The following is a 16,409-nucleotide window of genomic DNA, read 5'->3' on the forward strand; positions in this document are numbered from 1 at the left end:
CAACTGGCAGCATAAATATGCACTCAAACCCAAACCATCACCATCTCCTAAATCTGACCAGGAGCGAGAGAAAAAGAGCAATGCAAAAAAAAATAAATAAATAAAGACAACTGAAGGATGCGAATCCTTCAGTTGCTTCACGAACTGCCGCGAGACCTGTGTTGGTTTTTGTCGCTGTGTCAATCACTGTGGCTCCCCCAGTTATACACAGTGACACGTCCCGATGCAAAAACCATCGTCACAGTGGAGCTGCCTTAGCCTGCAACAAACAACAACAAAAACAGAACAGTTAAATTAATTAGATACGATTCTAAAGGCCACAGTGATAGCATGTTTTATTTCTCAACTGTTTAATGTCAGAATTAATAAATTGGATTTTTAATAGTCTGAATACTCTGCCATGTTCTTTGGTAACTTTAGAACAAGTGTGAATATTTGTGTGTTTTTTTATCACAGCAAACGTTGTGTGACATTACTATGTACTGTAGCACAGTATCACATGTATTTTACAGTAGTGACAATAGAATTAGAACAACTCTTTTTTTTAGATTTTAGTGACGGATTTCCTTCATTTAAGGGAAAACAAACAAACAAAAAAACTACAACACATAAAGCCCAGTTACCCTCCCAATAAATGTAACTTATTTCAGCTGTTGAATAACTCACAACAAATGTGGGAAGACTTTCTGACTTTGTATCATCATTCAGGTTTTTGTATTGCTATTTATCACTGTGGTTGCTACTCCATACACTGTGATGCATGCTAATACAACAACCTGTGCTTAACTCAGCAGGGCTACTAATACACATGCACTGATATCATTTTGTAATTTTTAATATATGTTTTTCTACTTTTGCTTTGAACCCTTTCAAAAACACATTTTGCACACAAGTTTAATTGTGTTTATTTTGTGAATATTTTTAGAATATTAGTGTATTATGAATAAATATGAGAAATTAAACCATGAAGAGATCTTTTCTTTTCCACTAGAAACAGTTACTTTGTGTCATCATTCAGGTTTTTGTATTGCTATTTATCACTGTGGTTGCCATCCCATCCACTGTGATGCATGCTAATACAAAAACCTTTGCTTGAACTCGGCAGGGATACTCCTACACATGTATTAATATTTTTATTTTTTTTACAGTACCACAGTGGAATCATAAAATAACATTTAATTTTGTTGCATTTTTTTTATTTGACCTCTTTCAAAAACACATTTAACACATGAGTTTAATCATGTTTTATTTCGTGAATATTTTTAGAATGTTGGCATATTATTAGCCCGTGTCCTAAAGAAACAGTATCACCTCATTTGCATATCAACATTTTGGAAAATTATTTTTTAATACTGAACGCGCACGGTTGCATATGTGCATATTTGCAATTAAAACAAAAGCATAATATTGTGAGTTTTAACAATGTGTTAAAGGTGTTAATATTTCCTTTTTATGATTTTTAGGCTGGAGTCCATTTACTCTTGCAATAAATATCCTTTTTTTTGTGATGAATAAATATGAGAAATTAAACCATGAAGAGATTTTTTTCTTTTCCACTAGACGCAGTGACTTTGTGTCTGTGTTCAGGTTTTTGTATTGCTATTTATCACTGTGGCCGCTACCCCCATACACTGTGATTCATGCTGATACAAAAACCTTCATTTGAGCTCAGCAGGGATACTCCTATGCATAAATATTATTTATATATATATTTTATAACATCTAATTTTGCTGCATTTTGTTTATTTCACCCCCTTTTAAAAACACATTTAACAAACAAGTTTAATCATGTTTATTTTGTGAATATTTTTAGTGTATTATTAGCCCGTGTCCTAAAGAAACAGTATCACCTCGTTTGCATATTAAAATTTGGGATTTTATTTATATATATATATATATATATATATATATATATAATGAATGTGCACAGTTGCATATGTGGATATTTGCAGTTAAAACAAAAACATAATATTGTGAGTTTTTATGATGGTGTCAAGATTTCCCTTTTATGAGTTTTAGGGTGGAGTCCATTTACTCTTGCAATAAATATCTCTTTTTTTCTCATGTTGAATAAATATGAGAAATTAAACCATGAAGAGATTTTTTTTTCTTTTTCACTAGACATGGTGACTTTGTGTCATCATTCAGGTTTTTGTATTGCTATTTATCACTGTGGCTGTTACCCCATCCACTGTGATGCATGCTGACACAAAAACCTTTGCTTGAACTCAGCAGGGATACTCCTACACATGCATCAATATTATTCTGTAATTTTTTTATATATTTTTTAAAATAACATCTAATTTTGCTGCTTTTTTTTTTATTTCACCCCATTTTAAAGACACATTTATCACATAAGTTTTATCATGTTTATTTTGTGAATATTTTTAGAATATTAGCGTATTATTAGCCGGTGTCCTAAAGAAACAGTATCAGCTCGTTTGCATATTAAAATTTTGGAAAATTCTTTTTTTATACTTAAAGTATACGTTTGCATATGTGCATATTTTCAGTTAAAACAAAAACATAATATTGTGAGGATTTATGATAGTGTTAAGATTTCCCTTTTATGATTTTTAGGGTGGAGTCCACTTACTCTTGCAATAAATATCCCCGTTTTTCATGTTGAATAAATATGAAAAATTAAACCATGAAGAGATTTTTTTCTTTTCCACTAGATGCAGTGACTTTGTGTCGTCATTCAGGTTTTTGTATTGCTATTTATCACTGTGGTTGCCACTCCATCCACTGTCATGCATGCTAATACAAAAACCTGCGCTTGAACTCAGCAGGGATACTCTTACACACGCATTATTATTATTTTATAATACTTTTTCATTTTATATTTTTATTTTTTTACAGAATACGCAATGGAATCATGAATTTATTTTGCTGCGTTTTTTTTATTTCACCCCTTTTAAAAACACACTTTAAAGCACTAGTTTAATCATGTTTATTTTGTGAATATTTTTAGATTATTAGCGTATTATTAGCCAATGTCACCTCATTTGCATATTAACATCTTGGATTTTATTTTTTTTTTACTTTTTCAATACTGAATGTGCAAGTTTGCATTTGTGCATACTGGCAGTTAAAACAAACACATAATATTTGTGTTTTTAGGGTGAAGTCCATTTACTCTTGCAGTTTAAATGAGAAATTAAACCATGAAGAGACCCCCCATTAGACACAGTGACTTTGTGTCATTGTTCAGGTTTTTGTATTGCTATTTATCACTGTGGCCGCTACCCCATCCACTGTGAAGCATGCTAATACAAAAACCTATGCTTGACCTCAGCAGGGATACTCCTACACACGCATTAATATGAATTTATAATTTTTAATATTTTTTTTAAATAACATCTAATTTTGCTCAATTTCTTTTATTTGACCTCTTTCAAAAACACATTTAACACACAAGTTTAATCATCTGTATTCGTGAATATTTTCAGAATATTACAGTATTAGTCCATGTCCGAAAGAAACAGTAACACCTTTTGCATATTTAAATTTTGGAAATAATATTTTTTTAATGCTGAATGTGCACGGTTGCATATGTGCATATTTGCAGCCAAAACAAAAACATAATATTGGGAGTTTTAATGATGGTGTTAAGATTTCCTTTTTATGATGTTTAGGGTGGAGTCCATTCACTCTTGCAATAAATTGCCATTTTTTTAGTGTTGAATAAATATTAAAAATTAAACCAAGAAGAGATTTTTTCTTTTCAACTAGACACAATGACTTTGTGTCATCGTTCAGGTTTTTGTATTGCTATTTATCACTGTGGCTGCCAGTCCATCACTGTGATGTATGCTGATACAAAAACCTGTGCTTGAACTCAGCAGGGATACTGCTAAAATATTATGAACTCGTGAAATAACATCTAATTTTGCTCAATTTTTTATTTGACCTCTTTCAAAAACACATTTAACACACAAGTTTAATTATGTTTACTTTGTGAATATTTTTAGAATATTGGTGTATTATTAGCCCGTGTCCTAAAGAAACAGTAACACCTTGTTTGCATATTAAAATTTTGACAAAAAATCTTTTTTTAATTCTGAATGTGCACGGTTGCATATGTGCTTATTTGCAGTCAAAACAAAAACATAATAGTGTGAGTTTTAACGATGATTTCCTGTTTATGATTTATAGAATATTGACGTATTATGTGTCCCATAGAAACGGTATCACCTCATCTGCATACTAAAATTTTGGATTTTATTATTTTTATTTATTTATTTATTTTTAATAGTGAATGTGCAAGTTTGCATATGTGCATATTGACAGTTAAAACAAACACATAACATTTGTGTTTTTAGGGTGAAGTCCATTCACTCTTGAAATAAATAGCCATTTATTTAGTGTTGAATAAATATGAGAAATTAAACCCTGAAGAGATCTTTTTTCTTTTCCCATTAGGCGCAATGACTTTGGTTTGAATGATGACACATTCAGGTTTTTGTGTTGCTGTTTATCACCGTGGCTGCCATCCCACACTGTGGTGCACGCTAATACAAAAACCTGTGCTTGACCTCAACAGGGATATATCTACACGTGGATTAATAATATATGTATTTTATTTATATATTTTTTTTATAACTACAGACGATTCTGCCATGAAGTGCTGCATTTTATATTAGATTCAATTTTAAAAACACATTTGTTAAAGTTTAACATTTATATTTAACCCCTTCCAAGGTGTTTCACTTTGGGAAACTACCAAATTTGCAGTTGCACCAAACATAAACAATACACTGTGTCTCTTTTATTATCTTGAAATTTGGGGAAATTTCCAACACCATTGGAAGCACGTCTCATTCTCTTTGAGATTAGCAGGAAAGACACAACATGGTTTTTGTTATGGTGTGAAACACCGTGTTGTAACCACTCCAGCTGCTATAATAATACCACAGTGACACAAGCGCTTACCAAAACCCCACCACACTTTCCTGAGGCAACACACACATTTTTCGGCGTCTGACAAATTGGGTAACAATTCAGAAAGACATTACAAAGGTAAAAGAAGCTATTTCAGTGTTTGTGCATTTATTTCTTTATTTCCTGAGGATGATTTAATCCCAGATTTTAAATGCCTTTACGTAAGTTGACTGATGCTTTCCGAGTAAAATATCTGAACATTTTTAAACGTTGGACACACAGGAAGTGTTTTGCTCTTTTTGGTTGTCACATTTTCTCAACCAAATAAAAATAAATAAATAGATAAATAAATAAGAATACGCATTTGGCTGCAGCTAAACCTCAGAACAAAGAGACGTGGACCAACTACCAGTGTCCAGATCTTCTGGTTTTGGAGTTGGATGCATGTTTTTTTTTTTTTTTAATGAATATTTTAAATATAAAAGTATAATTAGAACACATCTGAAGAAAACAAGATCACCTCATCTGCATATTTAAATATCTGATATTTGGCAAAACAAAAATATGATATAATCGCCCGGTTCGACAGATAAAACTTTAGCTGCAAAAATCTTTTTTTTTTTTTTTTAATGCTGAATGCGCATGGTTGCATATGTGCATATTTGCACTTAAAACAAAAACATGCAGGTGCAGGTTTAACACGTACACACCTGCACCCACTCGCCGTCACATCGGTGGAATGAGGTTTTTGTATTGGGGGTTATCACTGTGGCCGCTATACTGCACCGTGGTGCATCCTCGTACAAAAACGTCACCCTGCACACAGACCACGAAGACACATAAATACAGTTACTTTAAACTTTTCACATTAGAGGTGATGAAAAGGAAATGAACGACCAGTTCAATGAGTGTCTTTTTTTATTATTATTCTGCTCTTTTTCTATCAGTTCACCATGTATACAGTTCTGAAGATAATTTCAAAATGATGATCATAATCAAATTAAACATAAAACATATAAGTATCATTTAGAGAATGATTATTTATCATCATTATCACATTTTGTGTGAGTAATGAAAACTATTCTAGATGCAAAAAGATGAACATGATCTGACTGGATGATACATTCACAAGTGTGTTTCTATGAAACATAGTACACTTGATCTTTTGACTATAAGCTCATCTATAAAACAGGCAGCATGCAAAACACACATAAACAGGAAAAACTCCATCCGAAGTGAAATTCTCCTTTTCTTCATGAAATCTGACTTGTCCTTCCAACGGCCGGAGACTCTGGGAAATTACCTCATCTTCTCTTTTCCTCGTGGCACAGGTTTTTGTACGCCCATGTGTCACTGTGGCCCCCGCTATATAGACACAGTGGCACACAGTCAAACAAAAACCTTTGCCTTATCCAGCGTGCTCTTTTCTTTCTTTCTTGTCTTTCTTTTTTTTTTTTTTTTTTAACGTGCTCAGCTGCATGACACCGTGCTGCAGTTTAGTTTCTCTGCAGTGTTATTTTAAAGTTCATGGCTGAATTCTAAAATTAGGCAGTGGACAAATACTGATTTGGATTCAAAGCCACACACAGCATTTTTATGCATTAGATAACAAAATGTAAAAAGAAAAAAAAAAAAAACTACTTGCAAAATGCAGAGAAGTAGCATTTGTGATTCTGATGAATAAAGTGATTTTATTTGTGCAAAAATATAGATTTCCAAGCTGATATCACACCACTGCATTTAGCCACTTACAGAGAGGCTTTTAACCAAAGAGCTCTAATAGCGGTCATTTATTAAATGAGTAAAGCATTTTATATTAGATTCAATTTTAAAAACACATTTGTTAAAGTTTAACATTTATATTTAACTTCTTCCAAGGTGTTTTCTCCTTGAAATTTAATGAAACATTGGAAATAAATCCAATTTTACATAAATACAGCTTACCCTTCGTGTTGAACTTAACCCTTCCCCTGACGCTGGACATTTTGGGAAACTACCAAATTTGCAGTTGCACCAAACATAAACAATACACTGTGTCTCTTTTATTATCTTGAAATTTGGGGGAATTTCCAACAACATTGGAAGCACGTCTCATTCTCTTTGAGATTAGCAGGAAAGACACAACATGGTTTTTGTTATGGTGTGTAACACCGTGTTGTAACCCGAGCTATAATAATACCACAGTGACACAAGCGCTTACCAAAACCTCACCACACTTTCCTGAGGCCACACACACATTTTCCGGCGCCTGACAAATTGGGTAACAATTGAGAAAGACATTACAAAGGTAAAAGAAGCTATTTCAATGTTTGTGCATTTATTTATTTATTTATTTCCTGAGGATGATTTAATCCCAGATTTTAAATGCCTTTACACAAGTTGATTGATGCTTTCCAAGTAAAATATCTGAATATTTTTAAACGTTGGACACACAGGAAATGTTTTGCTCTTTCTGGTTGTCACATTTTCTCAACCAAATAAAAAAAATAAATAAATAGGAATATGCATTTGGCTGCAGCTAAACCTCAGAACAGCGAGAGGTGGACCAACAGCGAGAGGTGGACCAACTACCAGTGTCCAAATCTTCTGGTTTTGGAGTTGGATGCATGTTTTTTTTTTTTTTTTATGAATATTTTAAATATTAATGTATAATTAGAACACATCTGAAGAAAACAGGATCACTTCATCTGCATATTTAAATTTCTGAAATTTGGCAAAACAAAAATATGATCGGTTCAACAGATAAAACTTCAGCTCCAAAAATCTTTTTTGTTTAATGCTGAATGCGCAAGGTTGCATATGTGCATATTTGCAGTTAAAACAAAAACGTGCAGGTGCAGGTTTAACACTTACACACCTGCACCCACTCGCTGTCACATCGGTGGAATGAGGTTTTTGTATTGGGGGTTATCACTGTGGCCGCTATACTGCACCGTGGTGCATCCTCGTACAAAAACGTCACCCTGCACACAGACCACGAAGACACATAAATACAGTTACTTTAAACTTCATATTAGAGCTGATGAAAAGGAAATGAACGACCAGTTCAATGAGTATCTTTTTTATTATTATTATTATTCTGCTCTTTTTCTATCAGTTCACCATGTATACAGTTCTGAAGATAATTTCAAAATGATGATCATAATCAAATAAAACAAACATATAAGTATTATTTAGAGAATGATTATTTATCATTATCAAGTTTTGTGTGAGTAATAAAAACTATTCTAGATGCAAAAAGATGAACATGTTCTGACTGGATGATACATTCACAAGTGTGTTTCTATGAAACATAGTACACTTTATCTTTTGACTATAAGCTCATCTATAAAACAGGCAGCATGCAAAACACACATAAACAGGAAAAACTCCATCCGAAGTGAAATTCTCCTTTTCTTCATGAAATCTGACTTGTCCTTCCAACGGCCGGAGACTCTGGGAAATTACCTCATCTTCTCTTTTCCTCGTGGCACAGGTTTTTGTACGCCCATGTGTCACTGTGGCCCCCGCTATATAGACACAGTGGCACACAGTCAAACAAAAACCTTTGCCTTATCCAGCGTGCTCTTTTCTTTCTTTCTTGTCTTTCTTTTCTTTTTTTTTTTTTTTTAACGTGCTCAGCTGCATGACACCGTGCTGCAGTTTAGTTTCTCTGCAGTGTTATTTTAGAGTTCATGGCTGAATTATAAAATTAGGCAGTGGACAAATACTGATTTGGATTCAAAGCCACACACAGCATTTTTATGCATTAGATAACAAAATGTAAAAAAAAAAAAAAAAAAACTACTTGCAAAATGCAGAGAAGAGAAGTAGCATTTGTGATTCTGATGAATAAAGTGATTTTATTTGTGCAAAAATATAGATTTCCAAGCTGATATCACACCACTGCATTTAGCCACTTACAGAGAGGCTTTTAACCAAAGAGCTCTAATAGCGGTCATTTATTAAATGAGTAAAGCATTTTATATTAGATTCAATTTTAAAAACCCATTTGTTAAAGTTTAACGTTTATATTTAACTCCTTCCAAGGGGTTTTCTCCTTGAAATTTAATGAAAAATTGGAAATAAATCCAATTTTACATAAATACAGCTTACCCTTCCTGTTGAACTTAACCCTTCCCCTGACGCTGGACATTTTGGGAAACTACCAAATTTGCAGTTGCACCAAACATAAACAATACACTGTGTCTCTTTTATTATCTTGAAATTTGGGGGAATTTCCAACAACATTGGAAGCACGTCTCATTCTCTTTGAGATTAGCAGGAAAGACACAACATGGTTTTTGTTATGGTGTCTAACACCGTGTTGTAACTACCCCAGCTGCTATAATAATACCACAGTGACACAAGCGCTTACCAAAACCTCACCACACTTTCCTGAGGCAACACACACGTTTTCCGGCACCCGACAAATTGGGTAACAATTCAGAAAGACATTACAAAGGTAAAAGAAGCTATTTCCACGTTTGTGCATTTGTTCATTTATTTCCTAAGGATGATTTAATCCCAGATTTTAAATGCCTTTTACGTAAATTGATTGATGCTTTCCGGGTAAAATATCTGAACATTTTTAAACGTTGGACACACAGGAAGTGTTTTGCTCTTTTTGGTTGTCACATTTTCTCAACCAAATAAAAAAAATAAATAAATAAGAATACGCATTTGGCTGCAGCTAAACCTCAGAACAGCGAGACGTGGACCAACTACCAGTGTCCAAATCTTCTGGTTTTGGAGTTGGATGCATGTTTGTTTTTGTTTTTTTTCTTTGTTGACGAATATTTTAAATATTAACGTATTTACCTCCTTCCAAGGTGTTTTGTCCTTGAAATTTAATGAAAAAGTGGAAACAAATCCAATTTTACATAAATACAACTTACCCTTCCTGTTGAACTTAACCCTTCCCCTGACACTGTGTCTCTTTTATTATCTTGAAATTTGGGGAAATTTTCAACAACATTGAAAGCATTCTCTTTCTCTTTGAGATTAGCAGGAAAGACACAACATGGTTTTTGTTATGGTGTGTAACACCGTGTTGTAACTCCAGCTGCCATCGTAATACCACAGTGACACAAACGCTTACCAAAACCTCACCACACTTTCCTGAGGCAACACACACATTTTCCGGCGCCTGACTAATTGGGAAACAATTCAGAAAGACATTAGAAAGGTAAAAGAAGCTATTTCCATGTTTGTGCATTTGTTCATTTATTTCCTAAGGATGATTTAATCCCAGATTTTAAACGCCTTTACACAAGTTGATTGAGGCTTTCCGAGTAAAATATCTGAACATTTTTAAACGTTGAACACACAGGAAGTGTTTTGCTCTATTTGGTTGTCACATATTCTCAACCAAATAAATAAAAATATGCTTTTTTTTTTAATGAATATTTTAAATATTAACGTATAATTATAACTCATCTGAAGAAAACAGGATCACCTCATCTGCATATTTAAATTTCTGAAATTCGGCAAAACAAAAAGATGATATGATCGCCCGGTTCAACAGATAAAACTTCAGCTCCACTGTATTGACTCTCCAGGACTTTAGGATGAATTCATTGGATTTTCATTTATTAAGCAACGTGCAGGTGCAGGTTTAACACGTACACACCTGCACCCACTTGCCGTCACATCGGTGGAATGAGGTTTTTGTATTGGGGGTTATCACTGTGGCCGCCGTACTGCACCGTGGTGCATCCTCGTACAAAAACGTCACCCTGCACACAGACCACGAAGACACATAAATACAGTTATTTTAAACTTTTCACATTAGAGCTGATAAAAAGGAAATGAACGACCAGTTCAATGGGTATCTTTTTTATTATTATTATTATTCTGCTCTTTTTCTATCAGTTCACCATGTATACAGTTCTGAAGGTAATTTGAAAATGATGATCATAATCAAATAAAACAAACATATAAGTATTATTTAGAGAATGATTATTTATCATTATCAAGTTTTGTGTGAGTAATAAAAACTATTCTAGATGCAAAAAGATGAACATGATGACTGGATGATACATTCACAAGTCTGTTTCTGTGAAACATAGTACACTTTATCTTTTGACTATAAGCTCATCTATAAAACAGGCAGCATGCAAAACACACATGAACAGGAAAATCTCCATCCTAAGTGAAATTCTCCTTTTCTTCATGAAGTCTGACTTGTCCTTCCAACGACTGGAGACTCTGGGAAATTACCTCTTCTTCTCTTTTCCTCGTGGCACAGGTTTTTGTACGGCCATGTGTCACTGTGGCCCCCAGCTAGACACAGTGGCACACAGTCAAACAAAAACCTTTGCCTTATCCAGCATGCTCTTTTCTTTCTTTCTTGCCTTTTTTTTTTATTTTTTTTTAATATGCTCAGCTGCATGACACCGTGCTGCAGTTTAGTTTCTCTGCAGTGTTATTTTAGAGTTCATGGCTGAATATCAAAATTAGGCAGTGGACAAAGACTGATTTTATTTGTGCAAAAATATAGATTTCCAAGCCACTGCATTTAGCCACATACAGAGAGGCTTTTAACCAAAGAGCTCTAATAGAGGTCATTTATTAAACGAGTAAAGCATTCACACTGGAGTACTCACATCAGATCAACAGTGGATAAGTACCAGCAGTATTTAATCCCTCACATATGTTCACATCGTGCTTCACGCGTCACACGTCTTCCTCAGCAGGAGGAGGTTTTTGTCACAGGATGTATCGCCGTGGCTGTTATACTGCACCGTGGTACAAGCCTGCACAAATACTCCTCCCTGCACGTCGGCCATCATGCCGTACGTGGCCTTTAACTTTAACTGCACCGCTGTTTTAGAAAAGCTAATTATGTGAAAGGCAGTGAAAGGATTTCCTGATGAATGGTCGTTTATATTTATGTGTTTAGGAATAATAACTTAATCTTAAGAATGCACAAACGACAGACTCGGAGGCAAAAAGAAGAAAAAAAAAGAGTTAGGAAAATCATCCAGATGCTAATGTGACCTGCAGAAGATGTGCTGTTTTAATTTAATTTAAATAAATAAATAATATTAATTTATAACCGGCATTTTATAACATTGTCATTGACAGTGTTGCCAGGCTCTCTTGGAAGGGTTTTTGTAACAGTGTGAATCACTGTGGCCGCTGGTGTAGTAGCACAGTGAAACAGCACCGTGCAAAAACTGCTAGCCTCATCTCTGCAGCACACAACACACAGTACGTGATTAAAAGTAAATTATAGCAGAATGTGTTTCTTTTTTTTAAAAAAAAAAAAAAAAAAAAGGTTCAATGTGGTGTATTAAAGTCTTTAAGGAGCTTTCTTTCCTCTTGCAGCTGTCAACAAAAACACAATATTGCATTATGCTATGATATACTGACAGTACATTAACAGAGGCACAGCCTGCAGGGTGTTCCCTAAAGTTTTACTTACACTGACTTTTTACTGAGGTTTTTTTTTGTGGCTCTGTGAACCCCAGCCAGCCTCCGTGGTTGAACTCCCGTCTGTTGTGTCCAAGGACCCAAATCAACTGATGGTATTCCATGACAGGATGCACTGCTGTCATGCACTAGTAATGAAACCCCCTCACATTTTTTATTTTTTTTTTTTTTTAATTCATAACCGGCATTTTACAATTGGTCTGGCTGCATTTTCAATGAATTTGTTGCCAGTCCAACTTGGAAGGGTTTTTGTAACAGTGTGAATCACTGTGGCTGCTACCATAGTAGCACAGTGAAACAGCACCGTGCAAAAACTGCTAGCGTTCACCCTCATCTCTGGAGCACACAACACATAGCACACAGGACTTTTTTTTTTTTTTTTTTAATTTGCATCATTAAAAATCTAATTACTGTAGAAATTTATTCATTTATTTTTTGTAAGGATCAATTTATAGGATTAAAGTCTTTAAGGAGCTCTCTTTCCTCTTGCAGCTGTCAACAAAAACACAATATTGCATTATGCTATGATATACTGACGGTACATTAATGAAGGCTCAGCCTGCAGGGTGTTCCCTAAAGATGCATGTTTTACTTACATTGACTTTTTACTGTGGTTTTGTTTTGTGGCTCTGTGAACCCCAGCCAGCCTCCGTGGTTGAACTCCCGTCTGTTGTGTCCAAGGACCCAAATCAACTGATGATGTTCCATGACAGGATGCACCGCTGTCATGCACCACTAATGAAACCCCCTCACACTTTCTTTTTTTTTTTTTTTAATTCATAACCGGCATTTTTTACAGGTGTTTTGCTAGTCCAACTTGGAAGGGTTTTTGTAACAGTGTGAATCACTGTGGCCGCTACCAGAGTAGCACAGTGAAACAGCACCGTGCAAAAACTGCTAGCTTTCACACTCATCTCTGCAGGACACAACAGGACCTTTTTTAAATTTGCATCATTAAAAATATAAATTACTGTAAAATGTGATTTTTTTTTTTTTACTGTAGATTTTTTTTTTTTTTTTTTTAAGGATCAATGTGCAGGATTAAAGTCTTTAAGGAGCTTTCTTTCCTCTTGCAGCTGTCAACAAAAACACAATATTGCACGATGATATACTGCACGTTTTACTTACAGAGACTTTTTAATGAGTTTTTTTTTTGTTGTTGTTTTTTTTTTGTGGCTCTGTGAACCCCAGCCAGCCTCCGTGGTTGAACTCCTGTCTGCGTTGCATCCAAGGACCCAAATCAACTGATGACGATCGGCTGATCCATGGCTATTTCACAAACTGCCGTGAGTTTGAATTTGGGGGTTTTTGTAGCAGTGTGAACCGCTGCCGTTTTAGTCATACACAGATACACAAATACTACAGGTAATTCAGTTTTTATTCACAAACTTACTGTTATGAGATCACAATGACCATTAGAAATAGCAGATGCAGACTGCATTTTCTGTATTTTATTGTAGCCCATACAATGCAAACTTGAATTTTTGTGCACTGCTCCATTTTACTTCCATAACTGAAGCAGACTGGTGGAAATAAAATGTCCATATTATGCATTTTATAATTTTATTTACTAGAAAAGCAAGCAAATGATATACCCTATACCTGCATATTTAAATCTAAATAAATGAATATAAAACTTCAGAGAATGTACTCAGTGTAAATAATAATAAAGGTTTCATCATGACATCCACAGTATTTCTATATTTTATTCATTTATTTTTCACCTGTGGTGTGTTAATTAGTTTTAATAACTATTAAAATAATGCATATTTGTGTGCATCTTTGCAGTTGCATCAAACATATACAAAATATATTATGTCTCTTTTATTATCTTGACATTAAGGAAAATTTTCAAAGTTCAACAAACCTGGAAGCATTTCATTAGCAGGAAAGACACAACATGGTTTTTGTTATGGTGTGTAACACCGTGTTGTAACCCCAGCCGCTACGTTACCACAGTGACACAAGCTCTTACCAAAACCTCACCACAGTTTTCTGAGGCCACACACATATTTTCGGGTGCCTGACAAATTCAGAAAGACATTACAAAGTTAAAAGAAACTTAGAGTTGGATGTGTATTTTTTTTGTTTTTTGCTTGTTTGTTTGTTACAGGTTGGATAAATGCACTTTAGTTTCCTTTTTTTTGTGGGTGATACTAGTTCAAGCATAACATTTTGGAACATACCTGACATAAATGAAGCTCGCTCTATGATGGACAGGAGACCTGTTCAGGGCACAATGACAGCTGGGACAGGTTCCAGCCCCACAGGTGCCCTAAAGAAAACAAATGAATGAATGAATGAATAAATGAAAGATCTTTAATACACCACCTCCAGACTTAATCTTGCAGAAAGGCTATGCTGTGCTGACCTCAAGATAGATAGATAGATAGATAGAGTCTTTATTGTCCTATAAAGGATATTCTTCTTCACACGTCATTCCATTCCATACAAGACAGCAGCATTGATGTTAACATCACAGTCTCATACATATATCACACATTACAGATAACATATAACATATAATATGACACACCATACCCCCCCCCCTCCCCTCTAGTTACCCTCCCTCCTCAACACAGTGCAAGCAAAAGTGGACAGTGCAGACAACATAAACACAAAAGAATAGAGGGGATGGATTATTGTCACTGGAGTTTGTTAAGTGCAGTGGTGGCTGAGGGTACAAAACTCTTCTTAAAGTGCGCTTTTTTCCAGTCCAGGGCTCTGTATCTGCGGCCAGATGGGAGTAGGGTGAAAAAACGGTTCAGGGGATGGTCAGGGCTACTTGCTATGGTGCGGGCAAGGCGTGTGGTGGCTGTGTCATTTGCATCAGTGAGACTGGGAGTGGGAAGCTGTATTATCTTGGATACTAAGTGTGAGCTGAAACACAAGTTCACGCAGCTTCACACAATATGGCTTTAAAATAGCAGACGTAAGTGCAAATAGCGACCACCAGATGGCAGTCCAAGCTAGTTTATCAGCTTCTAAAATCCACCTCTGAGTTTCCCATCACTCACAGTGCATGCTCCTGGGAGCCAGTCCCCTGTGTCATTTGCTTTTTATCACCTGCTGCAGTGTGTGAGACTTTGCAGGTGCTGCAAGGAAATGAAAGAACGAAAAGGAAAAAACAAGAGGAAAGGAAAATCACTTGACACAGACTTCCCCACCAGATGGCAGCATTTACTCAGGTTTCCGACTTCTCATCAACAAGCTGACATTGGGGCCAGATCATTTATAAGGCGTGCACCATATGAAAACCTCATTTATACATACTAGTTTACTAGTTTACTAGAGCTGGTCTACTACCTGTACATCTCAGAGTAGAACAACTTAAGCTAAACCATATGTTTAACATTGTTAATGGTCATGCCCCCAACTATTTGTGCACTAATGTAACCATGGTCCACACGCAGCATAGTCACAACACCAGAGTCAGCATCCGCTCCTGCATAGTTCCTAGAGCTAACAATGCAGTTAAAAATTCTTTCTTTTACACTGGTATCAAGGCATGGAATAGTTTGTCTACTGCTACCAAACTCCTATCATCACGAGGGATTTTTAAAAGACAGGTCAAGCAGTTTTTATGGAATAAGGTAAATATTCATTGATTAATTGGACAGATTATTCATGCTTTTATGTTTCTTTTTATTTGGTTTCATGTGATGTTTACAGTTTGTCTGCGTCTTGTGTATTTGTTTCCTGTCTGTAACGTCTGTGTGTAACACCTAGGACCATACTGGAAATAAGTATGTTACTTTTGCATGTCATCCTTTGGATTACTGTTTTTACTGTCTTTGATCCAAAATAAATCAAATCAAATCAAATCAAAAATCAAAATACAGCAGAAAGTACATTTACTTGTATGGTTTTGATGTACGTGCACTTGAATTGTGTGTTTTAATGTTATTCTTCTTAGACTTAGAAATTGCTTGGTCACAGTAGCTCAGATGCACATAAAAAACACTCTTGAGAACCACAAGAGAAAAATAAAATAAAATAATTCTTTATGATTCCACTCTACACATTACGTTTAAGAGGGAAATAGTCCCAGCCTACAAGTTTTCTGGTGGAAAGTTGGTCTGGGACTCCTCTGATGGGAACTCATTAGG

The 16,409-nt window shown here is 35.1% G+C and overlaps 1 protein-coding gene across 1 annotated transcript in view; it reads right to left on the bottom strand.

Annotated features, from left to right (window-relative positions):
• The window catches only part of LOC311506838 (uncharacterized protein), a 64,680-nt gene extending 51,417 nt beyond the window's left edge, over window positions 1-13,263 (bottom strand). Inside the window, exon 1 of the mRNA XM_084570953.1 lies at window positions 12,897-13,263. The gene's annotated coding sequence lies outside the window, so the exon portion shown is untranslated. The remainder of the gene's footprint in view (window positions 1-12,896) is intronic.
• Between the last annotated feature and the right edge of the window lie 3,146 nt (window positions 13,264-16,409).

This window comes from Chelon labrosus (genome assembly GCF_963514085.1).
Source record: "Chelon labrosus genome assembly, chromosome: 21".
NCBI classification, from domain to species: domain Eukaryota; kingdom Metazoa; phylum Chordata; class Actinopteri; order Mugiliformes; family Mugilidae; genus Chelon; species Chelon labrosus.